The sequence below is a fragment of the Muscardinus avellanarius genome (genome assembly GCF_963383645.1).
Source record: "Muscardinus avellanarius genome assembly, chromosome: 14".
NCBI lineage: Eukaryota > Metazoa > Chordata > Mammalia > Rodentia > Gliridae > Muscardinus > Muscardinus avellanarius.
Window position 1 is genome coordinate 92923530 of NC_137800.1, and position 21093 is coordinate 92944622.

At 38.6% G+C, this 21093-nt stretch overlaps 1 protein-coding gene across 1 annotated transcript in view; it reads right to left on the reverse strand.

Moving 5' to 3' along the window:
- BTBD9 (BTB domain containing 9) overlaps positions 1-21093 on the reverse strand; it is a gene marked incomplete at both ends in the record, with an annotated part of 383151 nt that overhangs the window by 337351 nt on the left and 24707 nt on the right. The gene's annotated exons all lie outside the window — the stretch shown is intronic.

Sequence of the window (21093 nt, forward strand, 5' to 3'; positions counted from 1 at the left end):
CCTGACCCTGTCTTACACTAACTTTCTTCTCCAGCCCTCATGGCTATCTTTCTATTCCAAAAGCAGAGTAAGCATGTCTCTGTGTTCAGGGCTAGCTGCTACTCCCTCAGCCAGGAACACTCTCTGCTACATTGGCTTGTTTTCTAATCTTCATGTTCTTTAGTAAGATGTCACCTTTATAATTACCATCTACAAATTACGATTATTCTGAGCCAGGCCTGGTGGCTGAAACAGGAATATCCCAGGTTCAAAAACAGCCTCAGAAATTTAGCAAGTTTCTCAAGCAACTTAGTAAATTAATTAATTAATTATATATAAAGGGAAAGGATTTTTGCTTGGTATTTAATGTTGTTGATTAGACAATATGGAAAATTAAACCATATACAATATTTTTTGGTACTGGGGATTGAACTCAGGGGCACTGCACCTCCAAGTTATACCCCAAGCCATATTTTTTTTATTTTTTATTTTGAGACAGAGTCTCACTAAGTTGCTGAGACTACAATCAAACCTGTGATCCTCCTGTCTCAGCCTCCCATATACTGGGAATACATGTGTGTACTACCATGCCCAGATCTATATGCAAATTTTAAATTTTTATTTTCACAACAAAATAAATGACAAGGATCTGTTTAGGGTGCAAGTCACACCTTTGCTTCATTTTGGTTGCATCTATGGTACACATAAAACTATTTCATGTGTTACAAAAGAATTTTTCGCTTTTCTAAGCCCAAATGTCTTCGCAAGAGTGGTTAACTGGCTGTTCTTCACTTTTCAGGGTATTTGAGTTCTGGACACGTAAACGCCACTGGACTCTCTAAATTCCTCAAGGGCCATATCCCAAGCCTGTGGAAGACAAATTGTGGAGAATATGTGTCAAGTAAATGTTTGTTGAATGAATGAATGAATGAATGAATGAATGAATGAATATGTGGTTTAGGATAGTTCCCCTGATCAGGTAAAATTCTGGCAGTACCATGTAGGTTTTTATAAAAATTTTATTTGAGCTGAGAAATAGAGATAGCAGAACTGCTCTGCCTAATGAATAGAGAATTTGGCTAATCTAAGGCACAATCCTGGAGAAGCAGCAAACGGCAATAGTGGGCACTAAAAGAAGGAAGAATAGAAGGCAGAAATATAGATGGCAGTGTTGCACAGAAGACACTCTCAAAACACCTTGGCTTCTCACTCTCTCACCCCCTGCCCTCCTTGATAATTCCCTTTCAATATTTACCCTCCTCCATACCAATGTGAGAGGGTAAACTGAAAGTTTTCCTTAAATGTTCTAAAAGCTGTGTGTCTCTTATTCATAGCATTAGCTAAATACAATACCAACGAGATAAAACATTTTTGCAGTTTTCCAATATAACGTAAAGCAACCATCATTACAGATGTCTTCAACAAATTTTATAAAATTTTAAAATAATGTGACATGCCTGTCCTTAAGGAGCTTCTTGCTTCAATACATACATTTTTAAATTTTCTAAATAACTTTATATAAAGTATTTATGCTTTTTAGCTACATAAATGAAGGTTACAATGGAGAAAAATAAATGATACATACCAATATGTAATTTTTCTTATAACAAATAAATGGTATATTTCAATGAAAATATATTCTTGATTATACCAGTATTGGGAAGAGGCATCAAAATGTATTAATGTACTGGTATTGAAAAACTGCTTTGATAATTTCCAAAATGTAAAATCTAGTCAGAGCTTAGGTGCTGTGCAAGCATTCAGGCAGGAAGCGATTATAATGCTGAGTTCCTCTCTGTCTTTGCCTTTCATCCTAATCATTAATCTATAGTAAAAACCTTAGAGTCAACTGAAGCCATTAGCCCTAAAATTACAACAGAGGCAACCGGTGCCTCTGTTTACCTCCTCTCCTCTGGGATCTAGCTAGAGCATAGGAAAGGTAAACTTTCTGTGTGGCTTCAAAGCACCCTAGTTGATGAGCAACTAATACTGCCCAATACAATAGACCCGAGGGCCAGGTAGATTCTTGACCCTTGCACTTGGTAAGTGTACTGTCCAGAGACAAAGAGGCACCACCTGGCTAAGGAAAAAGTAACTAGCCCATTGCCTTGGTAACACTGATGGGACAGATACCAATACAAAATCTAAAAGGGGCCAGGAGTTCCATTTTTGGTCTCCCCAGCATGCAGGTCAGCATGCTACTTTTCTCTCTTCTCTATTTCCTACTGATCTATTTCCTACTAATTTTGTAATAAAGATTTGTTAAAGCTGCACTGAGCTGCCCATTAATTTTTCTATTCAACCAACCTCAGTTGAATAAGAAAAAGAACCCTACCATTTCAAACCGTAACAGTGATCAAACTAATAAAAGAAAACATGTGGTATTGAACTTTTTCAGTTTCTAAGAAAGTTAATCTCAGAGTAAAATCCTTGAACAAAGATTTATGGTTAGCATGATATAAGAGCTACATGATTTGCCATAAAATGTAAGCAAAGGAGTCATTCGCACGTCATACTTTTCAGTGAAAAGCAATCTCACAACTATTAAGAGATTCATGATGTGTCTGTCACACCGGTGCTATAGAAAGCGCCACAAGTCCAGTGAGAGTTTTGTCCCTAGATCAAGTAGAACAAACAACACAATGACTAATTTTACTCTTTTTAGAAGGATGAACTTTTCCAACTAAAGACAAATAAACTGAAATGCCAAGTACTTTAAATCAAACACTTAAGTAATGTACTGCCACTTAAATAGCACAGATGAATATTCTGGCCTACGTTCAAGGGAAGCCATGAATGTAAATGTGAGTCCTACCAAATTAGCTCTACTTGGAGAATGGCTTTAAGGTATTCACTTACTTCCATGTGTGTACTCACACACACATACACACACAACACAATCTGATTTTTTAAAAATATGTCTTGCATACTATTGAAAGTTGTCACATAATTAACTATGCATTTACAGTTTCAACCACTGCATGTTCCTTACACACATTTCAACCCCTTCAAACACTAAATTCTCCAACATCAATACAACCCAGACTTTTAAGACTTAAAAAATATTTTTAATTTATTAATGATTTTTATTTATTAAATTATTCTCCAGGAATAATGGGCTCCCAGAATCTTGGCTGTAGTGAAAGCAGCCAGCAGGGTGCATTAAGCTCCACTCTTGCTGTTGCAGGTGAGCCTGCCAAATCTACTAGTGGGCCAAATTAAGGCCTGATAAAGTTACAAACACGTTTTTCTATTCAAATGGATTAGGCATATCCAAAACTATTCATCTTGGAGTCTAAATAACATCAAAGCTATGGAAAATGATACCAAATAGAAACAAAAACTTCAAAAACAATGCTGCTATATTCCCCTCAAACAACCCCAAACTGGGAACCTTTATTTAGATAATGCCTTTTCATTTAATGAGTAACCTAAAATCCTTTCTCCAAGATAAAAATACAATCTGCTGGTCAGCCAGTCTTCTGGAAGAGACTATGTTCCTCAAGGTTCTGTTTCTTTGCCTCACTGGTTTAAAGATCATTTTACTTAGGATGAGTCACCCCGACCTCTAAACTGGGCCATTGTTTGTTGCTGCTGTTCATTATCAGCAAAACTGGAGAGAAAAGACATATAAATATATAAAGACAAGTACCTAACCTATTACTGGAAGTTCTCATTATTCCAGGCCAATACTTATCTGAAAATGGACATTTAAAGTAAAGCCACTTAAAATAGGGACCAAAACTTCACAGTGAATGTGGAGAATTAAGTTAACTGAATCAAAATTTGAAATGAACATGTACTTTATCTTCTATGTAACAAATACAACTACGCGCAAACCAAAATAGTAATAATGAGTAATCATTAGAAACATTTCAGTATAATTTTTTCTAAGATTTCCCAACTTTCTAATATAATTACAGTGAAGGATATTCCTTTAAAAATACCTGGACACCAACAGTCCTTTTTTTAGTAGATCCTTCTCTCAAACTGCCCACCATGCCATCGTTTTGGGGAATTCTCTTTTTCGGTTGTTCACTGGTCTAACGCTGCCAGAATTTCATTTGCCATTAGTTTTGCACATGAACCTCACAGTTCTACAGTCCCACTTTTCTTGATTTCATGAATTCTTTATTTCCTGGATTTTTGCAAAATCCACCATTTGATTTTGCAATTGAGTACACTGATTTTTATAACTTCCCAACAATCAGTGAAATGCTATTAGTAACAAGATGGGAAGGGATAATATTCATCAAGGATAAATGTTCAAATGAGAATTAATTTTACACATGGACAGTTCATTAGTGAACATTTTTATATTTTGATGACTTCTGCCTCCCTATGTAACCTTGGAGACTGCAAGGCATGAGACAATGAATATTCAGATAACAAGGGTACCAATATATGAAATGTCACAGATATCACACAAATGCTCTTTTTAAACCAGAAAAGTTTCCCAGGAGTTTAGAAACACACCCCAACATTCTGAGGAGGTAGAAAGGAAGTAGGAAGTTAGGGAAGAGGCCTCGGTAGAAAAACTTAATTTCCTGAGGGGCGAAGAATACTAATTAACTTCCAAGGCTCCTAAAAAGAGACCAGCTCTTCCAAGGTTCAGAGATAAGAATGACCAAAGCTTCACAAAACCATTTGTTTACTAATCAACAAACCCAGGAGACATCCCTGGAGCAAGCCTGACACCTCTACTGAAAGGAGACCCTCAAAGGACATGCAAATACCCTATGCAAATTTTAAGAACTGCCTCCCAGACTCCAAGTAACAGAAGACATGCAGAGATATATAAACCCCTAGACCAGTCACCAAGACCAACCCACTCTGGGAACTAACCCCATTGGGGAGCTTTTCTCTCTCTCGCAGGTCGCGTTGGCTTTGAGAGAAGGCAGGGTGCAACTGAAGGCACTTGGCCCGGGCTACACTCGGGTAGCGACCTGAAGGCCTCCACTGGACATCAAGGCCAACCAGGGTCCCTAGTGGTGACCTGCACTTCTTTTCTGGCAGATCGCACGGACTTTGGGAGAAAGCAGCTTGCAACTGAAGGCATTTGGCTTGGGCTACACTTGGGTAGTGACCTGAAGGCAGCTGCTGGGCATCATCAGAGTCCCAACAGCCCTTAGGGGTGTCCTGCCACTTTCCCTATTCTTTTCTGGCAGATCACGTGAACTTTGGGAGAAAGCAGCTTGCAACTGAAGGCATTTGGCTTGGGCTACCCTCAAGTATTGTCCTGAAGGCAGATGCTGGGCATCAGAGTCCCAACAGCCCTTAGGGGTGTTCTGCCACTTTTCCCTATTCCCTGCCGTTTCCAGTAAACATCTTACTCCCCTCCCTGCCCTCTGCGGGTGTCATTCTTCACTCACCACAGACAAGAATCTGGTAAGAAAATGTCATGTTTCTTTTTTTTTTTTTTTTTTTTTTTGGTGGTGGTACTGGGGTTCCTGGAAGCCCTTCTACCTCCGGGCTACACTCCCAGACCTATTTTTACATTTTTATTTGGAAACAGGGTCTCCTAAGCCAGCGTGCGCGGCTGGCTTCGAACCTGCATGATCCTCCTGTCTCCGCCTCCCAAGCGCGGGGATTACAAGCGTGCGCCACCACGCCCGGCAAATGCCATGTTTCTTCTCAAGAAACCCCGTTTCAATTCTATATTTCAATATTGCCGGTGTATATTTCTTGTTATCATAGTAAAAGTAGAGTAAATAAATAATCCCTAGGATGTATCTCACTCTTTGATAAGGGAAACTATTTTAATCTGGTATCATTTACCCTATCAGCAAAATTTGAATCCTGACTTATTAAGTATCCAAATGTTTATCTGACAACTGCCAGAATTCAGACCTACTGAAATGCTTTTAGAAAATTTAAAAGAGCCGGGCATGGTGGTGCACACTTGTAATCCCCACGCTTGGGAGGCGGAGACAGGAGGATGGCAGTTTCAAAGCCAGCCTCGCTGGCTTAAGAAACCCTGTTTCCAAATAAAAATATAAAACATAGGTGTCTGGGAGTGTAGCCCAGAGGCAGAAGGGTTTCCAGGAACCCCAGTACCACAAAAAAAAAAAAAAAAAAAAAAAAACAGCACATGGATATTACCTTTTCTATAAGGTGGGTAAACATTTGGAAAGGAGAAAGAAAAGGGATTTAATAATTCTACAATAAAAGTTATTACTTCAGAATCCTCAAGTCCAGAATAAAACAATTTTATCTTTGAAGCCTCACAAAAAAACAAAGATAATGCCACAGGATGATAAACAGAGATGAAAAAGATAGCACTGTATGTTTCTGAAAAAGATCTTTAGAGCCAGGCAGTTGAGCTTCAATCCCAGCTGTGTGTTCTGTGTGGTTCTAAGTTCATTATGTTCTCCACGCCTCAGTTTCTTCATTTGTGAAAGACACAAATAGTCGGACAATAATACCTACCTCCAGGCTGTGAAAAATGAAAATAAAACCTACCATCAAGAGTAATTTTAAGAACTTAAAATAATCACATATAAAATTACCTATTGCTATAGGCATCTATATCCCACAGATAATGAAATTTCAAAACTAAGATATCAACAATTTGTAGTAAAAAAAAAAAAAAAAAAAAAAAAAAACAAGCCCCAAACCTCCAACAGTCAAGATTTGAGTCAGACTCCTTCAGACCCAGATTCTGTAGGGTTTATTTTAAAACACATATGACAGCAATAAAATATATCCTGAAGGTCTGGTCCAAAAATGCCATATCTACTTGCCATGTTTTCTCTAGGTAAGAACATAAATGACACACTGATATCAATGATATAATAGTCAAATAATGAGCACTGTTCAATGACAATGTTCAAGATAATCTCTCAATAAATCAAAAAATTAAAAAGCTTATATGCCTATCATCCTTCCAGGTATAATATGAACAAAGGCAATGAGCATCATATGGGACATGTATTCAGTTTCAATTAAACCTGCTACTCTTTCTTAGGCTGGATCCTTTCCAGATTTTGGGCAAATATATGAGTTATACACTTAAAGGTAACTCTCAAGATCTTTGTTTTCAATAGCTACAAAAAAAATGCCTTGTTCATAACAGCAATTGTCAACAGAGCTGTTCTTCCTGTGCAATTGACACTGGTAGTGGCAGCACAGGCAATGGTGTGCCAACAGAAACAACAAAATCAGAAGGCAAGAATAAGGACCTTGGGTTAGAATTACAGCCCCAGCAAGCAGCAATTATTTCTAGAGTTTGCTTTTTGAGTCTCTGAGATACTCTACACTTTTTTGCATTTTCTACCTTCTATTACACTGGACTAGTCTAACTCTAACCCCAGCTGATCCACAGCACCTACTTCTTTGAACAATAACTGGAACAGCTGGATTTTACTGGAGAAACTCACACAAGGCAAATGCGATCACAATAAATCTATGCTTACCAATCTCACATGGACAGCCAACCCTGCTTGGCATTCTAGAGTTTCCCTAGGAAACTCACTCTCCACTATCTGCAACAACAATCAAATAGGATCCAGGATCTCCACTCTATCCTAACCTCCAATTCTTTCTCTATCCTAACCCTCCAGTACTTTCTCCACATTACCCTAACCTCCAATCCGTTCTCCACTCTACTCTGACCTACAATCTCTGTCACTCTCAACTGATGGCTATTTCATATGTCTTAAAGAAAACAGAAGCCATCTCATAGACCCTTGTAATCTGTAATCATATTTGTCCTCTCTTTCTGTTCCAAAAGATGAAGGTGTCTCTTATTCCAATGGCTGTCTTTCTGTCTCTTTGACCTCTCCCTCCTGGATCCTGTTTGTTTGTTGGTTTTGCTTTTGGTGGTGGTGGTGGTTCTGGGGGGATTGAACCCAGGGGTATTATACCACTGAGCTGCATTCTCAGTTCTTTTTATTTTATTTATTTACTTATTTTGAAACAAGGTCTCAACACTAAGTTGCCCAAGCTGGCCTTGAACCTGTGATCCACCTCTTTCGGCCTCCCAAGTACTAGGATTACTGGCATGCACTATCCTGGATCCTTTTAATTAGCATTAGAACATAGTACCTCTAGTTTTTACAAACACAGACGTTTCTAGCTTCTATCCTTTCATCATTATTCACATTCACAGCAAAGTTTCTCAAAAGGTTATTGATATTTTCTTTTTTTATTTCCTAGCCTTCGAGAACATTTTTAAAATTCAACTCTTTGGGGCCAGGATGTAGCTCAGTGGCAGGTGTGGGGCTCTGGGTTTAATCCTCTATTCCAAAAAGACCAACAACAAAAAAAAAAAAGACGCCCTAAAATTCAATTCTTTTAAGTTAAAAAAAAAATCATGTTATAACAAGTATAACAAAAAACAAACAAAACTCTAATACTATCTTTCCTCCTTTGCTTAATCCATCCTTATTTCCTTAAGTTTTCAATATTAAAGTTTAGTGCGCAGCCTTTACACCATTCTCTATGCTTGTATAAATTTATGCAGACATTTACATACTCATTATAAGGATATTTATTGACAAAAGTATCATAATTAGTACTACTATATTGTTCACTAGAAATTTTTATGGACATCCCTCTAGAATTTCACATGGATATAATTATTTTAATTAATTACCTTACTGATGGGCATTTCAGTAGTTATCAGTTTTTGATGCTATAAATAATGCTGCAGTAAGCATTCTCACATACATATTTTCCCTTAATGGATTTTTACCAACAGAGGATTGCTAGATCAATGTATACATGCATGTTAAATTTTATTACAAAATATACATTTACTTCTTTTCCCCACTCTAATCTGACTTCCAACCCTACTGTATCAGAGAAAAGGCGACTGCTCAAGTGAAGAGCACACTCTGTGTTGTCTGGGCCAGTGAACATTTTCAATCCCTTACCTACTTGATTTTCAGCAACATCTGGCATCACGGGCCTGTTTTTCCTTCTTGATACCATGCTGTCCTGCTTGCCTTTCTCTTGCTGGATGTTCCTTCCTCGTTTACTTTGACATTTTTTCTACTGGACCACATTTAAGAGCACCTCAGACTCAAGTCTGACTCCTTGTTTCTTCTTCCTCTTTACTCTCATGGCTACAAGAATCACCCTCTAAGACAACTCTTAAGTTCTAGTTTCCAGATTTCTTTTTCCCTTTTCTTTTCTTTTAATTCTGAGCCTGTATGTCTAGCAATACTCCTTAGAAGTTTCATAAACTGAGTTGGGCGTGGTAGCGCACGCTTGTAATCCAGCACTCAGGAAGCTAAGACCGGAGGATCACGGTTCATGAACCACCTCAGCTACTTAGTGAGGACCCCAATAAATTCAAAATTTTTTAAAAAAGAATTTAAAAAAAATAGAGCAGGGGGTATAGCTTGGAGGTCAAATGCCCCTATGTTCCATCCCTAGATCTGCAAAAAAAAAGAAGTTTCATAAACTGAAGAACACATCCCAAATCCACTTATTTTCTAACTCCACTGCTATCATCTTTATATAAGCAACCACCATGCCTCTTCTGCACTACAACAGAAGTCTCCCAACCAATCTCCTACGTTTTCACCCACCAGGAAATAAGAGACCCTGATTTGCTATCAGTTTTACAAAGATTAAAAAAGATTAATACCCATTGTTGGTAAGAATGTGGTGAGATAGGTACTACTCTACACCAGTAGAAATGTACTGGCACAATGCTTTTGGAAGGCATTAATAAGGCTTTTGGATTTAATGATTTTGGAAGGCAGTAATATGTTTCCACCCACCCCCCTTTTTTTTCTCAATACTTGGGATTGAACCCAGGGGTTTTCTACCCCTGAGATATACCCCCAGTCCTTTTTGTTTTTTAATTTTGAAACAAGTTCTTGCTAGGTTATTGCATGCTGACCTGGAACTTGCAGTCTTCCTGCCTGAGTCCCCTGAGTAGTTGGGATTACAGGAATGAGCCCACTGTTTAACATTTTAATATTATTATAATCCTTCTGACTTTGCTTGCTTACAAACAATAAGATAGGTGGTCAAAGACTACATTGTTCTACAATAGCAAACATGAAAAAATCCTAAAAATTCCTCAATAGGTGGATGGTTGGGTAAACAACAGCACATTTATAATACCATCCTATTGTTTAAAAGATAGATTTATTGTACTAACATAGAATGGCAGCCACAATAAATATAAGTATATGCAAAGTTTCAAAATAGCATGTACTAGCCAGGCATGGTGACGCAGACCTATAATCCTAGTACTTGAGAGACTGAGACAAGAGGATCATAGGTCTAAGGACAGGATAGGCAAGTAGGGATACTCTCATCAGCCTAGCTAGACCCTTTTTCAAAATAGAAATAAAATAGGGCTGGGGGAGTATAGCTCAGAGGTGGAATGCCCCCGGGTTCAATCACCAGCACCACAGAAAAGAAAGAAAAAGAAACAAACAAACAAAGCAAGCAAACATTTATTACCTAACTACCCTTTTTGCAAGCAGCATGTTTATATATACTTATAAAATAAACTAGAATATACAAGATATAGTGAATATATGTCAAAATATTTAAATTTTCTGTAGTTACCTATTAAATGTATTAAAGACAATTAAATCTTTAAAAATCTGATGAAAAAATCTACTTTGTGAATTCATATCTTCAAGTTTTTAATTCACTTAAAGCAGGCTTAAACATTTACTACTTTATTACAAGCAAATATCCGAGCTGGAATAATGTTCTTAAGCATATTTTTGCTCCAGAGAAATCAGTGGTAAAAAGAAAGTTTACAAAGAAAACTGTTTCTGTGTTTGACAGCTTACCCAGGTGTGATGTATCCATGAAATCACACTAAAAATGTGTCTCTTGAAATCAGAGAACAATATGTTTATACCAAAAACGTGCCCCAAGTCCCCCAGTAAAGAAAAATGTTTAATCAAAATATTTGCTGACAGCTGGTTAGTACTGATTCTAATGTAGAAAAAAAAAATCAGTGTCATTGTAGTCTTTTGTTTAGTGTACAAAAACTTAATATGCAAATTAGCCCAAAATGGAGACTCATTATCCGTTCTGCACTTCAAGTGTGATTTTAAGGACTGTAGGTATATATATATATATACACACACACACACATCCAGAATACACACACAACTCAACAAACTATGCACATCATCTGTTCAGACAAGGAAATGCATGCATGCTTCTACAACATTAAATGGAAGGCAGATGGTAGGCACTGATCAACAGATATAAAATAAAACCCTCTACATCCTGCTCCCTCTAACAGCCCTTCTAATTTCCTTCTTATTTAGGAAAATACCAAGCAGTTTTTCATTGCTATTTATTTGCAACCCCAAAATTACAATAGGCACTGCAAAAGAGGATTTCAAAGGAAGAAAAATGTGTTTTGGCACTGATTCACTTTCATAGTCTTAGACCAGAGATAACACTAACTTTGAAACTCACAGAATACTGTAGTTTTATCAGTATCTAATGTGTATATCAGCTCTTTCTATAACTGGAGGTTTAGTTTTCAAAATATATAATTACTGATCATTTTAGTCTGCATCACATTTCTTTTGCAGGGTGAAATGAACTAAAACAGCTGTTACATCCTAATAGCTTTATAATGTACACAGAATTTCTATGACTATTAAAAATTAAACCTATAGCTTTCTAATAGGCAGCACATATTCATATGTATAACTCACATTATTTGAAAATACAATTATTAACTTGTGCAATTAAAATTTGAAACATAATTATGTAAGGCTGCTAAAGAAAGTATTACAGCTCAAAAATGAAGTCATCAGTCTCCACTGACCACCTTCCCCCACCTTCCCTGGTTTCAGCAGAACATTCTGAAGTGTTCATTCTGAAGAAACATTCTGAAGGAAGTCAAGTGCTCATGTCACCACCACTTCTTTCAGGGATCGAGGCCTCTATTTTCATACTGGGAGATGAATTTTTAGAAGGTGAATCAGGCCTGGCTCTATGCCCAGAATTTCTGGCAGTTGACAAGCAATCTGGTTTTACTGCTAGTCCACTCTCCCCTGAGCTAACCTTGTATCCACAGAGATCACCCTGATCTAGGGGTCTTGTACCATGTATAATGGGCATGGAAAAAAGCACTGATGGTATTATTAACCAAGGGACTCGTATGCACAGTTCTCTTTAAATGTATTTCTGTGCAGTGAAATATTACAAAATCTTGTTTCCTAGTATCTCCTTCTAACACTGGAAAAATAGTGTTAAAAGAATTTTGTTCTAGAAAAGTTATTACCCATGTAAACTATATTCAGATATGTTAGAAGGCTACAGAGATTCAACAAGATATCTGATGAGCAACTACTACCAAAGAAATATATATCAAGGTCCAGGAACCCTATCCATCTCTTTATAATTGTACCTATCACAGTTTATCAACTTTTAGAAAGTAGACATCCCCACTATACCATGAAATTCTTGAGAGCAGCAACTGTACCCTGACACCTAAAGTAGGTGCCTGCAGTATGTAACTATTCAATAAATAAATGTCTGCCAGGAAATGTCTGAATAAATAAATCTTATCAATAATAAAATGATATTGAGGGGGAAAAGCATAAGAAAAAAAAAGTTTGATGTGTCACTAGAGAGGTGCTCTCTGAACTTAATCCTGGATCAAACTGCTTGGGAAGCAACTGGTAGAAGAACTAAATATAGTTCTTAATCTTGCAGAATGAAAATCAGAAAACAGTTATTTGTGGGAATAATAACAGGTTATTAGTGGCTTTAATATCATCTCATACTACAAGCTTATTAAGATACTAATTTGTATCTTAAAATTATAAGACAAAATGCATAAGGAAAAGGACAATCCTATTCTATTTTCTCATGTTCCAATACCCCACTACACACAAAAGGAGCTCAACTTGTTATTATACTTCAAACAAAACAAAAAAAAATGGTTTCAACTGAATAACTTATGCACAAACAGCCATTTCTCAAAGGTCTCACTGAATATAAAGCACAGTGAGTTTTCTGTTTGTTTCATTTTTGTAGTGGGCTTTCACCCTCCCCATGAGAGGTTTCTTGGTAAAAATAAATAATTTCTCAACAAGCAATTCAAGACATGAAGGGATCTTGTAAAGAGAAATTTCATAATACAAAGAATTTGCTTCTAAACACAACTGAAGCAAAACAAACCAGGATTAAGAACACTAAGTTTTCTCTATAATAAAGTCTAAAATGATCTCAAGGGGTACTAAGGGGCAGGAAAATTCAAAGGTCTATTGACAAACTGGCAAAACCTGCCTAGATAAAGGACTGCCACACTCCCTTTGGGGCATTTGTGAAACAAGAAAACTTCCCCAACTGTTCATCATCATTATTAGTATATGTGTGCTTGTAGTCTGAGTGGTTATAACCAGCACTACCAGAGTTTGGTCACAGTGGACCCTCTCTTACAGTATTCCCAGAAATGATTCCTCCTAGAGATGCAACAAGATTTTCTTCCAGCTCTCTATCTCCTACTACTCTAAAAAGACCAATTTCTCCCTCCCTCCTTCATTGATTTGTCCATCCATCCATCCATCCATCCATCCATCCATCCATCCATCCATCCACATTTATTTGGTGCTAAGGATTGAACCCAGGGCCTTGCACACACAAAGGCTCTTATCTTGAAGCTACATCCCCAGCCGAGCAGAGCCATTTCCTTACCTCACACACAGCAGCAGCAGTGTAAGACTATAAAGTCAGGAAGATTTGGTTATAAGTTGGCTTCTCTAAGGCTCAGTTTCTTCATTTGCATAATTAAGGCAGTGTTTTTTTCTCTCATAAGGATACTGTGAGGCTCACATAAGGTAATGCTATATGTCTGGCGTATAGCAAATGCTACGTAAGTGCTAGGCTACCCTCTTCCTATTCGTCCCTGAAGTCCTATAACACCGGTCTCTCTTTATCCTCATTCCCTTTTTCCTGTTTTCTGATTCCTCATAATTATTTAGTGCATCTAGCTCCTTTAAGACACTCTATTTATTTTAAAATTTCAAAAGCAGATTTTTTTTAACTTTATTTATATAATACTGAATAACTATACTAGAGAAGCCCACATATCTCCTATGCTTTGCAGATGATGACCCAAGAGCTAGCCAGCACCTGAATGAACATCTACAGACCTGGGCACAATTAAACTCCACATCAGTAGAAAGATTTAAATAGTACAAAATGGTTTCACATGTTATTTCACAAACCACAGACTTCACAATTTATATTTAAATCTGGTTTTATAAAAAGTAACTTCAAAATCTCTGTGGCTCTAAGTAAAATTGTTATAATTTAGTGACACCATGTGGCTACATTTTGCTATGCATTCTCTTTTTTTTATTTTTTAATGGTGCATTGTAGTCATACATCTTAGTGGAGTACAAGATGGTATAGGCACACATGTACACATCACCCAATTAGCCCTTAACCAATTACCGCCCCATTTCCTCCCACCCCCGTCCTTCTCATGTTTGGCTTAGTGACTGACTTTGATATGTTTGTTAATATACATCATGTAAATTGGTCATTCTTAGAAGAAAATTTTCCTTTGTATACAGGGTTGTTTTATGTTAGTTCAATTATGACATACAAATTGTAGTAGAGGAACAATTCAAACTAGGCATGAAATAAAACAATTATTTTTAAGTGAAACTATCCCCACTTCTTTTCCATCTGACTAAGGCATTTCTTGAATCATGAAATTCTCCAAACACATAAAGTAAAGGCTCAGCATAATTCTTGCTAGGACTCTAAAGCCTCCCTATGAACCACTGAATAATGTAAAAGTATGTGCCTTTAAAAGTAAATAAATATATCAAGACCCATTAGGGGGTAAGGGAAGAACAAAAGAGGAAAGAAAGAAGATGCATGCTTTCATACCCTGTTTAAATATGGAAGGAGAGAATGCTTCCATAAATAGCAGTGCTTATTTTCTAATTTGTCTCATGTCTCCTAGATCTATAGCACAATGTAGGTTCTATAATCTAATGAGAATGAGTGGGTAGAAAAATTATGCTGCATCTAATGACAGCAGGGATGAGGGGGACCTGGAATGTATGGTAGCAATAAAACAGATTAAAGTATCTTATACCAAAATCCAGTAGGGTTTCAGTATTTGTCTAATGAGGCCTCCTACAAGTAGACCAACTATACTGAATATCATTCAGTATATACACCAAAGAAACCCTCAATGTCTAAAACAATAACCAGAAAATGTCACTTCCTTCATCTTGGATTACAACACCTACCTCCCCTCTCTGGTTTTCCCTGACCCCAGTCACTATCACGGTGTCATCTTTATAGCACTTATAATTGCCTGATGTGCATTAGATATACCACAATTTCTCCACTGATCTGCTCATGAACACCTAGGTTGTTTCCATATTTGGTTATGATGAGTATGCATATACCACTCTAACATTGTGGCTTTAATTATTTTAGAAATAGAGCAAGGAATAGTATAGCCGACTTATACAGTGATTCTATTCCTAGTTTTCTGAGGAACCTCCATATTGATCTCTACAGTAGCTGTACTAATTTACACACTCCTACCAACAATGTAAAACAGTTCCTATTTTCCCACATTCTTCACCAGCATTTATTATTGTTTGCATTCTTGATGATTGCCATTCTAACTAGAATTAGATGGAATCTCGGGGTAGTTTTTTTAGTTCTGATTTGCATTTCTCTGATTACTAATGATGTTGAACATTTTCTCATATTGGCCATTTGTATTTTTTCTTTTCTCTCTCCCTCTCTCTCTCTTTTTTTTTTTTTTTGGGGGGGGGTGGTACTGGAAACCCTTCTACCGCCAGTCTACACTCCCAGACCTATTTATACTTTTATTTAGAAACAGGGTTTCTTAAGCCAGCAAGGCTGGCTTCGAACCTGCGTGATCCTCATGTCTCTGCCTCCCAAGTGCGGGGATTACAAGCATGCACCACCACGCCCAGTGTATTTTTTCTTTTGAGGAGTATTTCTTCCAGTTAACTGCCCGTTCTTTAATTGGGTTACTTGAGTGTTTTGGTGTTAGGTTTTTTAAGTTCTTTGTATATTCTAGACATTAGTCCTCAATCATAGGAGAGGCTGACAAAGATTTCCTATTATGTAGGCTACCTACAGACTCTTGTTATTTTTGCTATGCAGAAGCTTTTTCAAATTGGTTCTATCCCATTTATTGATTCTCAGTTTTAGTTTCTGAACTCTGAGGATCTTATTGAGAAAGTTTCTACTGGTCCAATGTTTTTGTCTAGTAATTACAAAGTCTCTGGTCTCACTGCTAGGTCTTTAATCCACCTTGAGTTGACTCTAGGTGAAACATAGGGGCCTAATTTCATTCTTCTACATGTGGATATCCAATTTCCCTAGCATCATTTGTTGAAAAAGCTATCTTTTCTCCAACATATGTTTTGGCTTCTTTGTCAAAAAAATCAACTGGTTATAAATGTGAGGATTTAGCCAAGCATGGTGGCAGACGCTTGTAATCCCAGTACTTGGAAAGCTGAGACAGGAGGATAATACAGGTTCAAAACCAGCCTCGGAAGCTGGGCATGGTGGCGCATGCTTGTAATCCCAGCATTCGGGGGGCTGAGACCGGAGGATCGCTGTTCGAGGACAGTCTCAGCTACTTAGTGAGGCCCTCTGCAACTCAGTGAGACCCGGTTTCAAAATAAAGAATAAAAAATAGGGCAGGGCAGTGCTGGGGCCAGGGAGGCCAGGATCAGAGCCTGCCGATGGGTTAGGCTGGTTCCAGGGCCAGCGAAGCCAGGATCAGAGCCTGCCATGAGGCAAGGCCGGTGCTGGGGCCTCCGAGGCTGGGATCGGAGCCTGCCGAGGGGTTTGGCCAGTGCTGGGGCCTCCGAGGACGGGATCGGAGCCTGCCAAGGGTTTAGGATGGTGCTGGGGCCAGAGAGGCTGGGATCGGAGCCTGCCATGAGGCAAGGCCGGTGCTGGGGCCTCCAAGTCCGGGATCAGGGCCTGCCAAGGGGTTAGGACGGTGCTGGGGCCACCAAGGCCGGGATCGGAGCCCGCCACGAGGCAAGGCAGGTGCTGGGGCCTCCAAGGCCGGGATCGGAGCCTGCTGATGAATTAGGCCGGTGCCAGGGCCAGCGAGGCCAGGATTGGAGCCTACCGTGAGGCAAGGCTGCTACTGAGGCTTCCAAGACCGTGATTGGAGCCTGCCGATGGGTTAGGCTGGTTCCAGGGCCAGCGAAGCCAGGATCGGAGCCTGCCATGAGGCAAGGCCGGTGCTGGGGCCTCCGAGGCCGGGATCGGAGCCTGCCAAGGGGTTAGGATGGTGCTGGGGCCAGCGAGGCTGGAATCAGAGCCTGACATGAAGCAAGGCTGGTGCTGGGGCCTCCGTGGCCAGGATAAGAGCCTGCCGAGGAGTTAGGCCGGTGTGGGGGCCAGCGAGGCCAGGATTGGGGCCTCCCATGAGGCAAGGCCGGTGCTGGAGCCAGCGAAGTCGGGATCAGAGTCCTCGGGGTGGCTAAGCCACTACTGGGGCCATCAAGAATGGAATCGGAACTTGCAATGCAGCATGCACAGAGAAATATCACAGAAAATAAAAACCATATGCTTCCCCTAATTAGCAAAAACTAAGAGGAAAGGGGCAAAAGGATGTAGCTGTAGAAAGGGCCCTATAGAGAAGCAATTAAGGTGACCAATCAGAGGGGATGGGATGGGGGAGGATGGAACCTCTTTAAAACTCATGAGGTACGTAAACAGATGTATAAAAGATAATCACCAATCAAGCATGGGATCGAGGGAGGGGGAGGGAATGGGATGGGGATTGGATGAGGGCTAACTGGATGATATGTGCTTGTATATCCTCTCAAGTCTTGTATTCCAATGTGATGAAATGATTACAATGCACCAATAAAAGTTTTTTTTTTAAAAAAAATAGGGCAAGTGGTACAGCTCAGAGGTCAAATGCCCCTGGGTTCCATCCCCAGACCCAAAATTAAAAAAACACAAAAACAAGTTGGGCGTGGTGGTGCACGCTTGTAATCTCCACGCTTGGGAGGCATAGACAGGAGGATCGCACTGGTTCAAAGCCAGCCTCTCTGGTTTAAGAGACCCTGTTTCCAAATAAAAAAGTATAAAAATAGGTCTGGGAGTGTAGCCCGGAGGTAAAAGGGTTTCCAGGAACCCCAAGTACTACCAAAAAAAACAAAAAACAAAAAACAAAAACAAAAAGACAAAACCAGCTTCGGTACTTAATGAAGCTCTTAGAAACTTAATGAGACCCTGTTTCCAAATAAAATATAAAATAGGTCTGGGAGTATAGCCTGGAGGTAGAAAGCCTCTGGGTTCCATCCCCGTAACACAAAAACAAAAATAAAAAAAAATTTTTAAATAAATGTGAGGATTTGCCTCTATATCATCTATTCTATTCCAATGATTTGTGTCTGTTTTGTGCCAATACCATGCTGTTTTGTTTTATTTTACTAGAGCTCTGTAGTGTAACTTACAATGAAGGTATTGTGCCACCTGCAGCAGAAAATGGCGTGCGCGTGCGCACGCACACACACACACACACACACACACACACACACACACTCTGGAACCTGGGTGTGGTGGATTACACTTGTAATCTTAGTACTTAGGAGGCTGAGACAGGAGGATTACATGTTCACAACCAGCCTCAGCTACTTAGTGAGGCACTCCACAACACAGTGAGACCCTGTTTCAAAATAAAGAGTAACACCCAGGCGTGGTGGTGCACACTTGTAATCCTAGAGCTTGGGAGGCTGAGATAGGAAGATCGTACAGGTTCAAAGTCAGCCTCAACTACTTAGTGAGCCTCTCAGCAATGTAGTGAGACCCTCTATCCAAAAAAAAGTATAAAATAGGTCTGGGAGTACATCTCGGAGGTGGAAAAGCCCCTGGGTTCCACCCCCATTATCACAAGTAAATAAATAAATAAATAAATAAATAAATAAATAAATAAATAAATAAATAGGACTGGGTGTGTATCTCAGAGGTAGAATGACCCTAGTTTCAATCCCCAGTACCACAAAAAATATAAAAATAAAAATAAAAGAATATGTACAGTGGAATAAACAATTTATGTCATTTGCAGGAAAATGAATGAAACTAGAGCATATAATGCTAAGTGAGATCAGAAAGTCAAGGGTTATATGCTGTCTCGCATATGTGGAACCTAGAAAAAAAATAGAAAACAAATGGCACTTCAGACAAATGAAGAAAGAGACCAGCAGAATCATGAAAGAGGACTGGGGAAAGAAGGTAGGAATGATAAAAAGGCTTGATGAAGGAAACAGTTAAAACAATGCTACCTTCAAAGTATCACTATATGAAAGTATCACTACTGATCTTACTAACATACATGGGGAGGGGTGGGGGAGCCAGGGTAATCATACCAAATGCTATGTGCAAGTATGCTGTATCACACTGAATCTCACTATGATATATAATTAGAATGCACCAATAAATGTTTATTAAGAAATATGCACAGTCAAAATAAATAAAATATAATGAGTATAAAATAAAATGTTTATGCCTTTCTGAAAAAAATAATCTGATATGTTTTTATAATTTTTTGTATCTGGTCCTTCCAAATTCTATGAGAGTTGAAACCCTGGCAGTTTATTCAATGTTGTAGCCTCAGCATCAAACACTATATGTAGCTCAAAAGTTAGGTGCTTATTTGTTGAATGAGTAAGTGATGAAGAAAATAAACAAATGAATAAATGAAGAGAAATCTATTTCTTTAGCTGGTGAAATATATCTAAATTTCCTGTTGCAATCATTCTAGTGAGATGTTTATCATCTTTTGTGGCTTCTATTGTGACCCCCGAAGACTAGAAGACATGCTGGTAGATGCTCTCTAATGACCTTTTTTCTGACACATTATAATTTCTCATTCTAAAAAATGAGAGGAAGGGAGGAAAGGGAAACTACAATAATTAAAACATTCAGCAAAGGTCAAAGAAATCAATGAAACAAAGTAAGGTATACACTAGAATTTAGTACAAGATAAACATGGCCATTCAGAGTAGTGTGGAACAAAGTCACTATTAAATAAATGATCTGTCAACTGAATAGCCCTACCTTAAAATATATTTAAAAAACACTCTAGCTGAACTGAATAGATTATAAAAAATTTTAAGTAGAAGAAAAAATACATAAAAAATACAGCATTCTTTAATACTGAAATGAGTTAACACTTTTTTTTTTTTTTTTTTTTTTTTGGTGGTACTGGGGTTCCTGGAAGCCCTTCTACCTCGGAGCTACACTCCCAGACCTATTTAATTTTAGAAACAGGGTCTCTTAAGCCAGTGCAGCTGGCTTCAAACCTGTGAGATCCTCCTGTTTCTGTCTCCCAAGCACGGGGATTACAAGCGTGCACCACCACGACCAGCTTGCCTACATTTTTTAAAAAGTAAAATTCTATATGGCAAAAAGTACAAATATAACACTAAAAATTAATAAATTACAGAATACATTTTTGGCAAAAAGATTGTGTGTGTGTGTGTGTGTGTGTGTGTGTGTGTGTGTGTGTGTGTGTTTTCGGTACTGGAGATTGAACCTAGGGGCATTCTACCTCCATGCTACACTCTCAGGCCTTTTATTTAAAACAGGGTTTCACTAAGTATGTGGGGCTGGCCAAGAACCTGTGATCCTGTCTTAAACCTCCCAAGTACTGGGATTACAAGCCTGCGCCACTATGCCTGACTAATATCAGTATATATTTCTATAAACACACACACACACACACACACACACACACACACACACACACACACATCAATCTATCAACATATAGTGCTCCAAGCCAAAAAAGAATCTACCAAGCCAGGCGTGGTGGCACACGCTTGTAATCCCAGCATTCGGGAGGCTGAGACCCGGAGGATCGCGGTTCGTAGACAGCCTCAGCTACTTAGTGAGGCTCTGCAACTCAGTGAGACCCAGTTTCAAAATAAAGAATAAAAAGTAGGGCAGGGGGTGTAGCTCAAAGATAGAATGCCCCTGGGATCCATCCCCAGACCCACAAAAAAAAAAAAAAAAAAAAAAAAATCTACCAGTAGAAAAATATACAGAAGACAAAAATGGGCTTTTAAAAAATGGCCAATATTCAAAAACACCTTAATTCCCAGGCATGGTGGTACACATTTATAA